Source organism: Macrotis lagotis, chromosome 8, assembly GCF_037893015.1.
Source record: "Macrotis lagotis isolate mMagLag1 chromosome 8, bilby.v1.9.chrom.fasta, whole genome shotgun sequence".
NCBI classification, from domain to species: domain Eukaryota; kingdom Metazoa; phylum Chordata; class Mammalia; order Peramelemorphia; family Peramelidae; genus Macrotis; species Macrotis lagotis.
Window position 1 is genome coordinate 119,737,673 of NC_133665.1, and position 13,208 is coordinate 119,750,880.

A 13,208-nucleotide genomic window follows, 5' to 3' on the forward strand; every position below is an offset into this window, starting at 1 on the left:
TACCTGAGTTCAAATCCAGCCTCAGATACTTAATAATTACCTAGCTGTGTGGCCTTGGGCAAGCCACTTAACCCCATTTTGCCTTGCAAAAACTTAAAAAAAATTAAAATTAAAATTAAAGTACCACAAGGCAAAAGAAATAAAATTATTAGAGAATAATACAGATAGTTCTGTGGCAAGAAAAATAAGAGTAAATAATGGTTGATGATTTAGAAAAATACAAAATAGCAGTATTGATTGAAAAATAAATAATCTAAATATTTTAGTGTTAGATTTGAAATCAGATAATCCATTGAATAGCTGTTCTCAAGGAGGAAAAGGAACAGAGAACAAATAGATTCACAGGCAAATTCTACCAATAATTCTGATATTATGTAGACTCATATGTGTGTATGTGTCTATATGTATTATAAAGATATTAAGCTATCCAGTTCCTTTGTTAGGAATATATGTATCAATCCCACTACATTGCACTAAGAAAGAAAATTATTAGCAAATCATCAATAACTATCAACACAAAAACCGGATTACAATTAAACTTAATAATATTTTTTAAAAACTATTCTAATCAAGGAGAGTTTATAAATGGAATTCAAGGATAATTTGACAGAGAATATAACATAACCATAAATCCTATCAAGAGAATAAAAATTAAATATTATATTCTTAAATTCAAGTATAAGTACATATATAATATATATTATTTAATATAACAACATTCTTTAAACTTAGAAATATTTAAAATAGACAATAGAAAAATATTTTCCTGATATGATGAAGTATGCAACATCACAAATTAATATACAAATATATAATAATATATAATATTATTAATATTTTAATTTAAATAACAAATAACATTTTTATAATAAACATTCTTTTCCTGATACAACATTTTAATTTAATTTTATTTATTTCATTAAATAAAACAACATTCTTTACACTTAGAAACATTTAAAATATATAAATAGAAAAATATTTTCTTGATATGATAATATATTCAACATGACAAATTAATATTATATATACTGCTGAAGGATTAGAATCATTTACCATTATAAACAGGCATAAAATAAAACTGTCATTATAAACAGGCATAAAATAAAACCATCTATTCTTACTACTTCTCCTCTAAAGTTTTATGAAGATTAACAACAAAACTTGAAAAAGAAATTAAAGATCACCTACAACAAAGAAATTAAATTTCTATTTACTAGCAGCAATAATGTCTAACTGGAAAACTCAACCCTAAAAATAAAATGAGGTAATGATTTAAGTAAAGTAATATTAATTATAGATAACATTTACATAGTGCTCTCAAACTTGCAAAGAACTGATGAGAAAATTAGATAAAAGAAAGAAAAGAGAAAGAAAAAATTATTTGGATCCCTTTGTGATACTGTACACTACATTCTATTAACCAGTCAATCAATTCCCAAGAATTTATTAAACATTTACATTTGGCACTGTACAAGGTCCTAAGACTCAAAGACAGAATTGAAAAAGGAGCTTACACTCTGTTGTGGAAGATCATGTTTACATATACGAGTAAATGCAAAATAAATTCAAAAGTAATTTAGAAGTGGGGACACAAGTGTTTGGGTGTATTAGGAAAGGTTAATTATAGAAGGTGGTGAGTTATTACGGCCTTAAAGGAAAACCAAAATGGCTAATTTATATTGGAAAGCATCATGGGAGAATATTAAAATAGGGGAGAGACAAAGTCAAGATTATACTAAAAGAAAATTGCTTTGGCAGCTGAAAATTATTTTGGTAGGATTAGAATGAGTCAGTGACTTGAAGCTAGGAGGCCAATTAGTTGATCATAATAATCCAAGTAACTAAACTGAAGTGGTAGTTGTACAAGTAGTGAAAAGAAATAGATGAGAGAGATGTTGTTAGGGTAAAAATAATAAGATTTGACAATACATAAGTGAGAGAGAGTGAAGATTCAAGAATAAATTGAAATTGCAACTAGAAGAAGACTATTGCCCTTGATATTAATCAGAAAATTGGAAAGACAGCATGGTTTTCAAATTGCTAGTACCATAAATGAAAAAGGTAAACTCACCACCAATGAGGAGGAAATTAAAATAATAATTTGGAATTATTTTGCCCAATTCTATGCCAATAAATTTGATAATCTAAGTGAAATGGGTGAATATTTACAAAAATATAAGTTGCTGAGGTTAATGAAGAGGAGATTAAATACCTAAACAACCCTATCTCAGAAAAAAAAAGAAATTCAGAAAGCCATCATTGAGCTCTCAAAAAGAAAAAATCTCCGGGTCCTGATGGATTCACAAGTGAATTCTATCAAACATTTAATTGGTTCCAATTCTATATAAACTCTTTGGAAAAATAGGTGAAGACGTAACTCTGCCTAACTCTTTCTATGACACCAATATGGTGCTGATAGCTAAACCAGGAAGAGTCAAAACAGAGAAAGAAAATTATAGATCTATTTCCCTGATGAATATAGATGCAAAAATCTTAAAATCTTAGCAAAGCGATTATAGCAAGTTATCACTAGGATAATACATTATGACCAAGTAGGATTTATCCCAGCAATGCAGTGTGGTTCAATATTAGGGAAACTGTTAGTATCCTCAATTATATCAACAACAAACCTATCAGAAATCATATGATTATAACAAAAGTTGCTGAAAAAGCTTTTGACAAAATACAGCACCCATTCCTACTCATAACACTAGAGAGTAGGAATAAATAGACTATTCCTTGGAATAATAAGTAGTATCTATCTAAAACCATCAACAAGCATTATATTCAATGGGGAGAGACTAGAGGCACTCCCAATAAGATCAGGGGTGAAACAAGGATGCTGATTATCACCACCACTATTCAATACCTTATTAGAAATGTTAACTTCAGCAATAAGAGAAGAAAAAGAAATTGAGGGAATTTGAATTGTAAAGGGAGACAAAACTCTCACTCTTTGCAGATGACATGAAACTATATTAACAACTTTAGCATAGTTGAAGGATATAAAATAAACCCTCATAAATCCTCAACTTTTCTATATATGACTAGCAAGATACAGCAGGAAGAGCTAGAAAGAGAAATCACATTCAAAGTAACCTCAGACAGTATAAAATACCTGGGAGTCTACCTGCCAAGACAGATTCAAAAACTTTTTGTAAAAATTAAAAAACACTTCTCACACAAATTAAATCAGATTTAAATAACTGGGCAAACATCAACTGCTCATGGATAGGTCGAGCTATTATAACAAAAATGAAAATTCTACCAAAGCTAAACTACCTGTTTAGTGCCCTACCAATCAAAATTCCAAAAAATTACTTTAATGAGTAAAAAACATTGTAAATAAATTCATATGGAGAACTAAAAAGTCAAAGAATTTCCAGGGATTCAATGAAAAAAGTGCAAAAGAAGGTGGCTTAGCCCTACCAGATCTAAAATTATATTATAAAGCATCAGTCATCAAAACTGTCTGGTATTGGCTAAGAAATAGAGTGTTGGACCAGTGGAATAGACTAGGTGCAATAGCAGGAAATGATTATAGTAATCTGCTGTTTGATAAACTCAAAGAGTCCAGCTATTGGGATAAAAACTCTCTTTTTGATAAAAACTGCTGGGAAAATTGGAAGTTAATATGGAAGAAACTTAGATTAGACCAACACCTCACACCCTGTACCAAGATAAGATCCAAATGGATACAGGATTTAGGCATAAAAAACAATATTATAAGCAAACTAGAAGAGCAGGGAGTAGTTTACCTGTCAGATTATGGAAAGGGAAGCAGTTTATGACTAAGGAAGAGATGGAGAACATCACTAAAAACAAACTAGATGATTTTGATTACATTAAATTAAAAAGCTTTTGCACAGACAAAACCATTATAAATAAGATCAAAAGAAATGTAGTAAACTGGGAAACAATTTTTACAACTAAGTATTTCTGACAAAGGACTCATTTCTAAAATATACAGAGAACTGAGTCAAATTTTTAAAAAAAGCCATTCTCCAATTGACGCATGGCCAAAAGATATGCAAAGGCAATTTACAGATGAGGAGATCAAAGTAATCCATCGTCATATGAAAAATTGCTCTAAATCATTACTTATTAGAGAAATGCAAATTAAAGCATCTCTGAGGTACCACCTCACACATCTCAGACTGACCAATATGACCAGAAAGGACAATGATCATTGTTGGAAGGGTTGTGGGAAATGTGGAACACTAATACATTGTTGGTGGAACTCATCCAACTTTTCTGGACAACAGTCTGGAACTATGCCCAAAGGGAAACAAAAATGTGCATTACCCTTTGATCCAGTAATACTACTACTGGGTCTATACCCTGAAGAGATGATGAAAAGGTAAAAACACCATTTGTATAAAAATATTCATAGCAGCTCTGTTTGTGGTGGCAAAAAATTGGAAATCAAGTAAATGTCCTTCAATTGGGGAATGGCTAAACAAACTGTGGTATCTGTATGTGATGGAACACTATTGTTTTATTAGAAACCAGGAGGGATGGAAATTCAGGGAAGCCTGGAGGGATTTGCATGAACTGATGCTGAGTGAGATGAGCAGAACCAGAGGAACATTGTGCACCCTAACAGCAACATGGGAGTGATGATCAACCTTGATAGATTTTCTCATTCCATCAATGCAACAATCAAGGACAATTTCGGACTGTGTGCAATGGAGAATACCATCTGTATTCAGAGAAAGAACTGTGGAGTTTGAACAAAGACCAAGGACTATTATCTTTAATTTAGGGGGAAAAAACTGATATTGTCTGATCTTTCTATCTCTTATATTTTATGTTTCTTCCTTAAAGATATGATTTCTCTCTCATCACATTCAATTTGGATTAATGTATACTATGGAAGCAATGTAAAGACTGACAAATTGCCTTCTGTGGGGGTGGGGGGAGGGAAGTAAGATTAGGGGAAGTTGTAAAACTCAAAATAAAGAAAATATTTTTTAAAAGATGGCATGGTTTTGGGAAAAAGATAATGAGTTCAATTTTAAACATGTTGAATATCTATAGGACATTCAGGTCAGTAGGCAGTTGGTGATATGGAACTAGGGTTCAGAAGAGAGTCTGGAACTGTGACATAGACCTGAGAATTGTTTGCAATGAAATGGTTAAAAGCCATGGAAAACAATAAGGAGACCAAATGAAAGTACATAGAGAGAAGAGGACTGAGGCAAGAGGTTGTATTACATAGTGAATTGATTATTGGACTTGAAGTTACAAAGATCTGGGTTGAACTCCTGCTTCATACATTGATTAGCTGTGTGACCCTGACTTAACTGTTCTGAACCTCAGTTCCCTCATCTAAGAAATGAAGAGGCTGCACTCAAAGACTTCTAAGATTTCTTCAAGTTTTAAATCTATTATCCTATAACACTGTGAATGGGTGTGCTATTGATGATGAGTCAACAAAGGATAACAGGGAGAAGAGAGTCAGAGAGGTAGAAGAAATAAAGCAGAGTCACAAACACCTAAAGAAGAGATAGCATCCAGGGGGAAAAAAGGATGGCCAGCAGACTCAAATGCTTCAGAGAAGTGAAGAAAGATGAAGATGAAGAAAATGCTGTCATATTTCTCATGTATGAGACTGTTGGTAAATTTGAAGAAATCTCAAGTAATGAGATCAGAATATTACAAAGGGTTCTGAAGTTTGTCATTCAATAAACATTTATTAAATACTTACTATAGATATAATATATATATATATCCTATTCGTACATAGTTCTCTGCATGCTCAGCCATCCATTTAATTACACACATATATGTGATAAATTGAATATAATCAACAAAGGGAAAGTTCTAGAATTGAGGGTCAACATTAATCTTTTTATAGAAGGTGAGGTTTTAGCTGGGACTTGAAGGAAGAAGAAAATCTAGGAGGTAAAAATGGGGGGGGGGAGAATTTCCATCATGGGGCACAATAAAAATGGCTAAAATCATGAGATGGAGTATCCTATGTGAAGGACAGCAAGAAGAACAATGTTACTTTATAGACAGTCCCAAGTCTAAGTCCTGTCAGGTATCCATGGTTAGAATGAAGAGGGGAAGAAGTGGAGGCAACAAAGAGAAAACTTTTTTTCTGGGAGATAGTAAAAAGGATAAAAGCTTTAAGATACTAGCTTGAGAAGAATGATAAAGTTCAGTAAAGGTTGTTTTTTTTTTTGTTTTGGAGCATGGGGAAATTTGGAACATCTTTGAAGGAAATCAGAGAAAGAGCAGGAAATAGGAAAGTCTATGTGTGTGTGATTGTGTGTGTGTGTGTGTGAGAGAGAGAGAGAGAGAGAGAGAGAGAGAGAGAGAGAGAGAGAGAGAGAACAGATGGAATGATTAAAAGGGAAATCTGTTGGAAAAGATATCAGGGACTTGATCAAGAACACATGTAGAAGGTTTAGACTCAGAGAGAAGCATCAAGAATAAAATTGAAAACCTAGAATTAGGTTTTATTTTAGGGAGTATAGTTTTTTAAAAAAAATTAACTGATAAGAAAATTGGATAACAATATAGCAAGAAAGGGAAAAAATGAATCTGGATCCATATGTGATACTGTACACTAAATTCTATGAACAGAAGTCTAATAAACAATAGCATGGAAAAATCAATCATTATTCCAAATGCTACAATATAATGCTCTAAAATTTCAAAAAAGATTGAAGGAAATTATTTGTAGAAAAATATCATTAAAAACATTTTTACAATGTGAAAATTTTTTATGCAAATTCAGAATCTTTATTGGTATATATCTTGAATACTTGACTCGGAAAAATTATCAGAGGATATGAATGGATAAATTTTGTAACAAGGAAGCATAAATTGTTAATAACCACATGAAAAGAGGCTCAAATATTCTAAAAGCAAGTTGAAAATTAAGAAAATCTTAATATAATACTGACTAAATTGACAAAAATAACAGAAAATGTTAGAATGCAGTGTTGCAGGTCTGCAGGAAAACAGGCACTCACATTTTGAGTACTGTAGACTAAACTTTTCATAGAGCAGATTAGCAATAATGAGACAGAAAATTAACTATACTATTTGTCCAAGTAATTCCATTACAAGAACTTTACTATATTTTTATTCTGAACTTCAGAAAAAAAACAAGCATTTCCATAACAAAATGGAATAGGAAAAAAAAGTGGATTATACCAAAAACTTTAGGTCTATTTTGTATAACTTGCTATTCCTTTTAAATATACATTAAAGTTATCATGTAATTTTCTTTCCCCCCCCTCCCTCCTAGAGATGTCTAGCATTAGTGACATATATGTGTGTATCAATTCTTTCTCTGGATGCAGATAGCATCTTTCTTCATAAAATTTTTGTAGTTAATTTGAATATTTATAATGTTCAGAATGACTTGATCATCAAAGTATAAAACAAAGTATGCAACATTCTCTTGATTCTGCTAATTTTATTCATCGTTACTTCATAAGTCTTTCTATGTTTTTCTGAAATCATCAAGTTCATTATTTCTAATTATAGTGGAGTTATATTCCATCATGAGCATATACATCAACTTATTTAGTTTTTGCCCAGTTGAGGGAGAAATTCACAAATTTTCATTTCTTTGCCACCATAAAGAGGGCTGTTGTAAACATTTTAGAACATATAGGTTCTTCTATTTTTTCCCTCAATATCGTTAGAAATAGACCTAAGTAGTGGTCTTACAGGGTCAAAGAGTACAGACATTTTAATAACCTTTGGTGCATAATTCCTCAAGACTGTTCTTCAAAATGGTTGGATCAGCTCACAGATCTACCAGCAATGAATTAAGGTCCAAGTTTTCCACATCCACTCCAACATTTAAAATGTGGAGGTCCAGAATTCAAAATATTATAAAGATTGGAGTAATTAGAAATAACCCTACATACTCAACAATTGGAAAATTACCAAATAAATTGTTTTTTGTATGTTATGGTAATAGAAAACTTCTTTTTATGTATTTAAGAAAGTCAAGGTCATAGAATTAGAAAAAACTTAGAAAGATATAAAACAAATAAATTTTGCTCCTTATTACTCTCTTTTCTTAAAATGCACAGTATCATAATAGGTGATAAAGCTTTTAGATGTATCCTTAATTTATATATGTTTCATCATTTGCTTTCAACTTAAAAATAGTAATTTAGAATAATGCGAATCATTTACTACTCATTTTAAATAAAAGCAAACAAATATAGGTAATAAATATGAAATAGGGAAAGTATACCATAGAATTGAAAGTTCCTCTAGCATTTACTTACAGAAGGTAAATATAGTCAATAGAAATTCCCAGAAAATTGCACTGAGACTATCTCCAAGTCTAACCCTTCGGTTAATAATTAAGAGAATTTTGAGAAATAGTATCATTTAGCAAAATTAAGCTTCCACGTAGAAAATATTTCCTTTTCTAGCAATAATACTTCAATTAAGAAATGATCATTCAGTTTTGAGAATGGATCTTTTGACTTACTTGTCCTGAATTTCAACTCTTTCTTAAGATGATCAGAGCCTTCACAGGGCTTGTTAGACCTTTGGAAATGAGAACTATGGAACTTGGTACTTGGACTAGGACCCACTTTTGCAGGCTAAAAAGGCATACATCTCGGGCCTTCGCCTTTTGACTTTCAAATCACATTTAATTATTAACTTTGCATAGTGAGAAAGGTCATAACATCTTGAGAAACCTCTCCTCTAGTGAATATTTTTAAGAGGGGAAAAGTAAGTCGGTAAAAAGAGTATTAGTTCTGGGATATCATTCCTCATCTCAATGGACATAGTCTACTTTCTACAAAGAACTAATGGGAAAAAAAGATTAGTAGGGTGAACAGTTTAATTTAATTTAATTCAGTTCAATTCCACTCAATCCAATTCACTAAATTCAATTAACATTAAGTTGCTTTAGTATGTAGAACATTGTGCTTGAAACAGATAGAGATACAGAGAGTATAGATAATAGAATAGACAGTCACTATTGTCTTCGATCTTAACAATTCATTTGCAGAAGATGACACATAAACAGACAAATATAATACATGTAACCCAGGCTTCAAGAGAGGAGCATTTGCATAAGACTTTCCTCCTTAGTGGAGAGAATAAGTTCTCTCTATTTGCCAGCAAAAAAGGGTGTGGGTTGCTTTAGAGATGGGAGGTTTCTTTCTTTGAGAGATGTATACACATGAGGTTCCAGGATCTCTTTGAGGAGTGACATGAAAAGAGAAAGGACTTAGGAAGGCAGGCATGGAGGGGAAACCTAGCTCCTCAGTATGCCCTGATTTCTAACTTGTCCTTCCCAAAGATTTTGGAGCAATTTCTCATGGGTGAGACAAGTAAAGCTCTCTCCGTCAGGCTGAGATAACTCACTCTCAGCTGGAGGACTCATTGCCTTTGTGAACTTTTGAGACAGTGGATGACATGCTGGACCTGAAGTCAGGAAGACTCATCTTTTCTGAGTTCAAATCTGGTCTTACACAGTTATTGTATGACCCTGAGCAAGTCACTTAACTCTTTTTTGTCTCATTTCTATAAAATGAGCTAGAGAAGGAAATGACAAACCATTACAGTATCTTTACCAAGAAAACCCCAAATAGGGTCAGGAAAAGTTTGAAAAGCCTGAAAAAAACTTTTTTGTATATTCTAATCTATATTATTTCTCTGATTTCTGTTAATTGCTTACTTGGATAAATGGTTTTACTTGTTATTCATTTGTAGCTTTGTCTCTTGCTTTTCTCAGGGCAGGAATCAAAGTCTCACTTGGAGAGGCAAGATGCCAAAGATATCAATTCAAGCAACCCTATGAGCTGCTGTTAGACAAACTACGTGTATTTACATGGAAAACTCACACTTACATAAAAAGAATGCATAATATGGGTGTAAAGTTTCCATATTTCAAATAGACTGTACAGCACTCGCTGTAGTATAGTTTTGTTGTTCTCTTATATTTCATTTTCAAAGAGAACTAAGGATGCATTGGGTGGTGTCTTGATTCATGTGTGAATTAGATTTAAGTGAGGCAGAGTTGTACGAGTAATTAGCCTCATTCTCTCTTCCAAAGTCATCAAATCCAGTGGCAAGACAAAAATCAAGATGTCAATGTCAATGGTCCAAGACATAGTAGATGACCTTGGTGTCTTTGGTGTCTTACCAAATTCTAGGCTCTCCACAGGGGCTGCTTTGGTTGCCTTCATGGCCTTTGAAACAAATTATTCTCATCCACACCTTCTGCTGGGGGAAGACTTCATAGGGAGGTGTTTTCCCCATTGTAGAATACTCCAATATTGGCAACCATGGAAGAAGAATAGCAGTAATCAGGTTATGAGTCCTATAGACACATGCCTTATAACATGATGATCACATCACTCCCCAAATGCATAACTATGGCCTCCCCATTATTCATTACCCATCTTATTGCAAATATGCATTTTACCACAATTCTACATTTGCTTTTTTAAAAAAAATTATTGATTTAAGGCAATGGAGTTGACTTGTCCAATTAAGTGTCTGAGGCTATATTTGCTTTTGCAAATATTACTCATGTGTTATGTTTTCACATTTACCCTGTTCAGACCCGCTTCTCACCAATTCTTGCTAAACTGTGAGAATGAATGAGATTGCTAAAATTGTTGTCCATATTCGAAATGCTATTCTTTCATCTCTCACTCTTCTGATTTCCATACCATGCCTGCTCTTATCTATTGAATGTCTACCCATCTTTTAAAATCCAATTGTAGTCATTTTTCCATGAAGACTTTTCTGATGTTCTCAGACACTAATGGCCTTCCCTCCAGTCTTCCTAAAACATTTGATACCTCTAATGCATTTATTTATCAAGTACTTTCAGCAGACCTCTACTTAGCAGTAACAATAGTTATCATTTATATAGTACTTTAAGCTTTAAGACATACTTACATATGCTATCATTGAAGATTTCCAAGGGAAAGAATGAAAGGAGAAAAGCAAAATGATTAAGGATTACCCCTAAGGGAACACTCATACTAATGGGTTCAGAAAGAATATAAAGAGCCTGAGGAGAAACAGAAAGACTAGTTTGAGAACCATGAAAAACCAAGAGGTTTTGGAATCCTAGATTTTAGAGCTGTAAGGGAGGGGTTATCAAGTTCAACTTCACTTTACAAATAGGAAAACTGAGGTCCAGAAAAGAACACATCAATTGGACATATGCTGAATATTCTTCCTTAACAACCCTCACTCCACAGTGGAGTATAAACCAAACACACCTCAGACCTGCCATTCCTCCAGTCAGTCTGAAAACAAGGCAGGTCCACACCAGGGATACTGTGAAACACCCCATGGGATAAGCTTAGCTGACTCCCCATAAAACTCAACCTTTTTCCATTTTCTGAAAAGGGGGAAACACAGAAAGAGGGCTAGAGGTCCAATAATTTTCCTACTTTTCTAAAAATCTAGGATCTATTAAAAAAAAAAAGCTTGTGCTTCTCATCTATGGAGCTCAATCCAATTTCCCAGTCTGGGTAGAGTTTCCTAGCTGGCTCACCATAATGTAGGCACTGGCTACTTACTTAAGTTCAGTTCTGCCTATGAGGAATCATTATTCAACAAAATTTATTTAAAAGGTTACAAGACATAGAAAGGACTAAGGAGAGAGAGATAGAAAGAGAAGATAAAAGAACAGCCAAGCAGGGTTGGCTGGGCCAGAGGTCAAAGACTAGCAGCCCTGAGCTGGAATCCAACCCAGGTTTTTATGTCTATCCTCTCATCCAGAGGACAAAAGGTGAATTCCCTTTCCCTTACTGAACCAGGAATTAGGTAGAGGGTAAAGCCTAAGGAGATCAGGGTACAAATATTACATTAAACCATGAATCAATGGTACATTAAGAATGGGGATCTCCACCCAAATTTCTCTCTACTTCTCAAGAGTCAATTTACATCTCCACACAAATTCTACATTCACAATTCTCTTTATCTTTCCCCTGTATCAATACAATGAATAAATATCTCTGAAGTCAAAAGAGGAGAAAGGAATTGAATAAGGGGTGACCTATTAGACATTGGTAGTGGGGTAAAAAGTCATACTGCAAGAGGTTAAAGAGAGAAGAGGGTGAGTAGGTGGATAAGCAAGCTAAAGCAACCAGTATAGATTACTTAACATTTTTAATCAATTTTTTTCATTCAATGAAGATCTTCCTTCTCTCCTTTCCACCCCTAATCCCACTGAAAAAAAAAAACTAAAAACTAAAAATCTGGTTACAGATTTTTAAAAAAATTCCCTTTTGACCATGGTTTTTTGTTTCTTTGTTTTGTTTTTTTAGTCTCAATCTACCAAGAATTTCATGTTGACTTCTCAGGAATCAAAGTTGGACATTGCGAAGTAGGGAAAATCTTGGAGAGAAAAAATATTCTTTAATTAATCTATTTCCTCTGCACTGACCATGTACCTCACTTGAACAGTGACACCCCCCCCCCCCCCCCATCCCATCTTCTAAGCTATGAAATGAGGTTAATGAACTTTTGGTAAAGTACTGTGCTTTCCCTCATCTCACTCAGGACTCCCTCAGCACAAAATAAGTCTCTATCAACAAAACAATGGATCTCTACCTTAACCTGAAAGGATTAAGTCTTTCATCTACCACCCTTCATTGACATATCTTAAATTACTTCATCTTCCTTCCCCCTTTAAAAGTTCACTCTCTCCTCATTTGAATTGCTTAATCTTCCTTTGGAGGGCAGCCCATTCTGGGGCAGAGTGATCCCCCAAATAACCTCTCATGCCCCTTATTGCCCTTCTTTGCTTACTTATTCCCTAATTGTTCATTTTCTTTGGAGGTCAGCCCTCTCTGGGGGGGGGGGCATGATTTCCCATATAACCTCTTGCTTCTATGATTTTCCTTATTGCTCACCATTTCATGGTGGCTTATGTTGTGGATGTTGCTCCTATACCTTTCCTTAGGGCTCCTTTTCTCATAGAGGCTTAGGTTGTTTAGGTTACTTAGGGATCAGTGGTTTCATGCCTTTAGTCTTTCTTTCCCTTAGTTTCTGCTAACCACAGCAAAACTTATATAAACCATTTTTTGTCCTAACATTTTTCCTATCAGAGTTGGTCTTTTACATGAATTCTTTCATATTCTGCCTGAACCTTTAGTCAGCCTCATTTTTCTTCAATATCAATTGTATTGATGAGAGTTCCTAAGTTTTTCAAAGTTGTTTGTCTTTAAAATATTTTTGTTATT

At 33.6% G+C, this 13,208-nt stretch overlaps 1 protein-coding gene across 1 annotated transcript in view; it reads right to left on the bottom strand.

The window, feature by feature from the left end:
- Positions 1 to 8,582, bottom strand: part of DDC (dopa decarboxylase) — a 140,458-nt gene extending 131,876 nt beyond the window's left edge. Inside the window, exon 1 of the mRNA XM_074198287.1 lies at positions 8,474 to 8,582. The gene's annotated coding sequence lies outside the window, so the exon portion shown is untranslated. The remainder of the gene's footprint in view (positions 1 to 8,473) is intronic.
- Between the last annotated feature and the right edge of the window lie 4,626 nt (positions 8,583 to 13,208).